Below are 5,640 nucleotides of genomic sequence, written 5' to 3'. Positions count from 1 at the left end.
TTGCGTTCAGTTTTGGGCCCCCCACTACAGAAAGGAAGTGGACAAATTGGAGAGAGTCCAGCGGAGGGCAACAAAAATGATCAGGGGACTGGGGCACATAACTTACAAGGAGAGGCTGAGGGAACTGGGCTTGTTTAGTCTGCAGAAGAGAAGAGTGAGGGGGGATTTGATAGCAGCCTTCATCTACCTGAAGGGGGGTTCCGAAGATGATGGCGCTCGGCTCTTCTCAGTGGTGGCAGATGACAGAACAAGGAGCAATGGTCTCAAGTTACAGTGGGGGAGGTCTAGGTTGGATATTAGGAAACACTGTTTTACTAGGAGGGTGGTGAAGCACTGGAATGGGTTACCTAGGGTGGTGGTGGAATCTCCATCCTTAGAGGTTTTTAAGGCCCGGCTTGACAAAGCCCTGGCTGGGATGATTTAGTTGGTGTTGGTCCTGCTTTGAGCACGGATTGGACTAGATGACCTACTGAGATTTCTCTTCCAACACTAATCTTCTATGATTCTATGATCTACAGACATCACCACCAAGCAACTAAAGCACTGATCAAAGAGGAGAGCCTGGCTGAAGGGCAACCAGCCAGTCTGTGGTGAGAAGCATCTAAGTTTGTAAGGGCACTGAAAGTGTTAAGGTCAGCTTAGAATGCGTTTTGCTTTTATTTCGTTTGACCGAATCTGACTTGTTGTGCTATGACTTATCACTTAAAATCTATCTTTGTAGTTAATAAATTTGTTCGTTTGTTCTACCTGAAGCAGTGCGTTTGGTTTGAAGCATGTCAGAGACTCCCTTTAGGATAACAAGCCTGGTACATATCAATTTCCTTGTTAAATTGATGAACTCATATAAGCTTGTAGCGTCCAGTGGGCATGACTGGACACTGCAAGATGGAGGTTCCTAAGGTTGTGTCTGGGACCAGAGATACTAGCTAGTGTCATTCGGTTGCACAATCCAAGGAGCAGCTTACATGCTAAAGGCTGTGCATGAAGAGCCCAGGAGTGGGGGTTCTCACCATAGGTGCTGACTCCAGGGTTGGAGCACCCACAGGGAAAAATTAGTGGGTGCTCTGCACCCACTGGCAGCCAACCTCCCCTCACCTCTTCCTTCTCTGAGCAGGCTGCATCCCTGCTTCTCCACCTACCTCCCAGCGCTTCCCGCCTGACTGCAGCCAAACAGCTATTTGGCAGCGTTAGCGTGTTCCGGGAGGGACAGGAACGTGATGCGCTCAGTGGAGGAGGCGGGGCTGGGGCAGGGACTTGGGGAAGGAGTTGGAATGGGGGTGTGGCAGGGGCAGGGCCTCCAGGAAGGAGTGGAGTGGAGGCGGAGCCAGGGGAAGAGGGGGATTGAGCACTCACAGGAAAGAGGGGAAGTTGGCGCCTGTGGTTCTCACAGCAGAGCAGGATAAAGCTGGCTCCCAGAGTTGAGGATTGGAGTGACCTAGCAGATCACCGATCCAGATAACACCGGGGAACATCACACCCTGCAATCCCCCAGCCCCAGTACGGACACTCCGCCTCCTTCCGCCCCCCCAGCCTGGTCACGGACTCTCCGTCCCCTCTCACCCCCCAGCCAGCGCACTTACACTCCGCCCCCCTCCCATCTCCCATCCCGGTCACTGACACTCCGCCTCCTTCCACCCCCAGCCCAGTCACGGACACTCCGCCCCCTCCCGCCCCCCAGCCAGGGCACTGACACTCCGCCCCCTCCTGCCCCCCAGCCAGGGCACTGACACTCCGCCCCCCTCGCATCCCCCATCCTGGGAACTGACACTCCGCCCCCTCCTGCCCCCCAGCCAGGGCACTGACACTCCGCCTCCTTCCACCCCCCAGCCCGGTTACGGACTCTCCGCCCCCTCCTGCCCCCCAGCCAGGGCACTGACACTCCGCCCCCTCCTGCCCCCCAGCCAGGGCACTGACACTCCGCCCCCCTCGCATCCCCCATCCTGGGAACTGACACTCCGCCCCCTCCTGCCCCCCAGCCAGGGCACTGACACTCCGCCTCCTTCCACCCCCCAGCCCGGTCACGGACACTCCGCCCCCCTCCGATCCCCCATCCCGGTCACTGACACTCCGCCTCCTTCCACCCCCCAGCCCGGTCACGGACACTCCGCCTTCTCCCATCCCCCATCCTGGGCATGGACACTCCGCCCCCTCCTGCCCCCCAGCCAGGGCACTGACACTCCGCCTCCTTCCACCCCCCAGCCCGGTCACGGACACTCCGCCCCCTCCTGCCCCCCAGCCAGGGCACTGACACTCCGCCTCCTTCCACCCCCCAGCCTGATTACGGACTCTCCGCCCCCTCCTGCCCCCCAGCCAGGGCACTGACACTCCGCCTCCTTCCACCCCCCAGCCCGGTCACGGACACTCCGCCCCCTCCCGCCCCCCAGCCAGGGCACTGACACTCCGCCCCCTCCTGCCCCCCAGCCAGGGCACTGACACTCCGCCCCCCTCGCATCCCCCATCCTGGGAACTGACACTCCGCCCCCTCCTGCCCCCCAGCCAGGGCACTGACACTCCGCCTCCTTCCACCCCCCAGCCCGGTCACGGACACTCCGCCCCCTCCTGCCCCACAGCCAGGGCACTGACACTCCGCCTCCTTCCACCTCCCAGCCCGATTACGGACTCTCCGCCCCCTCCTGCCCCCCAGCCAGGGCACTGACACTCCGCCTCCTTCCACCCCCCAGCCCGGTCACGGACACTCCGCCCCCTCCCGCCCCCCAGCCAGGGCACTGACACTCCGCCCCTTCCTGCCCCCCAGCCAGGGCACTGACACTCCGCCCCCCTCGCATCCCCCATCCTGGGAACTGACACTCCGCCCCCTCCTGCCCCCCAGCCAGGGCACTGACACTCCGCCCCCTCCTGCCCCCCAGCCAGGGCACTGACACTCCGCCTCCTTCCACCCCCCAGCCCGGTCACGGACTCTCCGCCCCCTCCTGCCCCCCAGCCAGGGCACTGACACTCCGCCTCCTTCCACCCCCCAGCCCCGTCACGGACACTCCGCCCCCTCCTGCCCCCCAGCCAGGGCACTGACACTCCGCCTCCTTCCACCCCCCAGCCCGGTCACGGACACTCCGCCCCCTCCTGCCCCCCAGCCAGGGCACTGACACTCCGCCTCCTTCCACCCCCCAGCCCGATTACGGACTCTCCGCCCCCTCCTGCCCCCCAGCCAGGGCACTGACACTCCGCCTCCTTCCACCCCCCAGCCCGGTCACGGACACTCCGCCCCCTCCTGCCCCCCAGCCAGGGCACTGACACTCCGCCTCCTTCCACCCCCCAGCCCGGTCACGGACACTCCGCTCCCTCCCGCCCCCCAGCCAGGGCACTGACACTCCGCCCCTTCCTGCCCCCCAGCCAGGGCACTGACACTCCGCCCCCCTCGCATCCCCCATCCTGGGAACTGACACTCCGCCCCCTCCTGCCCCCCAGCCAGGGCACTGACACTCCGCCCCCTCCTGCCCCCCAGCCAGGGCACTGACACTCCGCCTCCTTCCACCCCCCAGCCCGGTCACGGACACTCCGCCCCCTCCCGCCCCCCAGCCAGGACACTGACACTCCGCCCCTTCCTGCCCCCCAGCCAGGGCACTGACACTCCGCCCCCCTCGCATCCCCCATCCTGGGAACTGACATTCCGCCCCCTCCTGCCCCCAAGCCAGGGCACTGACACTCCGCCCCTTCCTGCCCCCCAGCCAGGGCACTGACACTCCGCCCCCCTCGCATCCCCCATCCTGGGAACTGACACTCCGCCCCCTCCTGCCCCCCAGCCAGGGCACTGACACTCCGCCCCCTCCTGCCCCCCAGCCAGGGCACTGACACTCCGCCTCCTTCCACCCCCCAGCCCGGTCACGGACACTCCGCCCCCTCCTGCCCCCCAGCCAGGGCACTGACACTCCGCCTCCTTCCACCCCCCAGCCCGGTCACGGACACTCCGCCCCCTCCTGCCCCCCAGCCAGGGCACTGACACTCCGCCCCCTCCTGCCCCCCAGCCAGGGCACTGACACTCCGCCTCCTTCCACCCCCCAGCCCGATTACGGACTCTCCGCCCCCTCCTGCCCCCCAGCCAGGGCACTGACACTCCGCCCCCTCCTGCCCCCCAGCCAGGACACTGACACTCCGCCCCCTCCTGCCCCCCAGCCAGGGCACTGACACTCCGCCTCCTTCCACCCCCCAGCCCGGTCACGGACACTCCGCCCCCTCCCGCCCCCCAGCCAGGGCACTGACACTCCGCCCCTTCCTGCCCCCCAGCCAGGGCACTGACACTCCGCCCCCCTCGCATCCCCCATCCTGGGAACTGACACTCCGCCCCCTCCTGCCCCCCAGCCAGGGCACTGACACTCCGCCCCCTCCTGCCCCCCAGCCAGGGCACTGACACTCCGCCTCCTTCCACCCCCCAGCCCGGTCACGGACTCTCCGCCCCCTCCTGCCCCCCAGCCAGGGCACTGACACTCCGCCTCCTTCCACCCCCCAGCCCCGTCACGGACACTCCGCCCCCTCCTGCCCCCCAGCCAGGGCACTGACACTCCGCCTCCTTCCACCCCCCAGTCCGGTCACGGACACTCCGCCCCCTCCTGCCCCCCAGCCAGGGCACTGACACTCCGCCTCCTTCCACCCCCCAGCCCGATTACGGACTCTCCGCCCCCTCCTGCCCCCCAGCCAGGGCACTGACACTCCGCCTCCTTCCACCCCCCAGCCCGGTCACGGACACTCCGCCCCCTCCTGCCCCCCAGCCAGGGCACTGACACTCCGCCTCCTTCCACCCCCCAGCCCGGTCACGGACACTCCGCTCCCTCCCGCCCCCCAGCCAGGGCACTGACACTCCGCCCCTTCCTGCCCCCCAGCCAGGGCACTGACACTCCGCCCCCCTCGCATCCCCCATCCTGGGAACTGACACTCCGCCCCCTCCTGCCCCCCAGCCAGGGCACTGACACTCCGCCCCCTCCTGCCCCCCAGCCAGGGCACTGACACTCCGCCTCCTTCCACCCCCCAGCCCGGTCACGGACACTCCGCCCCCTCCCGCCCCCCAGCCAGGACACTGACACTCCGCCCCTTCCTGCCCCCCAGCCAGGGCACTGACACTCCGCCCCCCTCGCATCCCCCATCCTGGGAACTGACATTCCGCCCCCTCCTGCCCCCCAGCCAGGGCACTGACACTCCGCCCCTTCCTGCCCCCCAGCCAGGGCACTGACACTCCGCCCCCCTCGCATCCCCCATCCTGGGAACTGACACTCCGCCCCCTCCTGCCCCCCAGCCAGGGCACTGACACTCCGCCCCCTCCTGCCCCCCAGCCAGGGCACTGACACTCCGCCTCCTTCCACCCCCCAGCCCGGTCACGGACACTCCGCCCCCTCCTGCCCCCCAGCCAGGGCACTGACACTCCGCCTCCTTCCACCCCCCAGCCCGGTCACGGACACTCCGCCCCCTCCTGCCCCCCAGCCAGGGCACTGACACTCCGCCCCCTCCTGCCCCCCAGCCAGGGCACTGACACTCCGCCCCCTCCTGCCCCCCAGCCAGGACACTGACACTCCGCCCCCTCCTGCCCCCCAGCCAGGGCACTGACACTCCGCCTCCTTCCACCCCCCAGCCCGGTACGGAGACTCCGCCCCCCAGCCCGGGCACTGACACTCCGCCCCCAACCAATCACTCACT

The sequence above is a fragment of the Chrysemys picta genome, chromosome 23 (assembly GCF_011386835.1).
Source record: "Chrysemys picta bellii isolate R12L10 chromosome 23, ASM1138683v2, whole genome shotgun sequence".
NCBI classification, from domain to species: Eukaryota; Metazoa; Chordata; order Testudines; family Emydidae; genus Chrysemys; species Chrysemys picta.
This window is presented reverse-complemented; position numbering follows the sequence as displayed.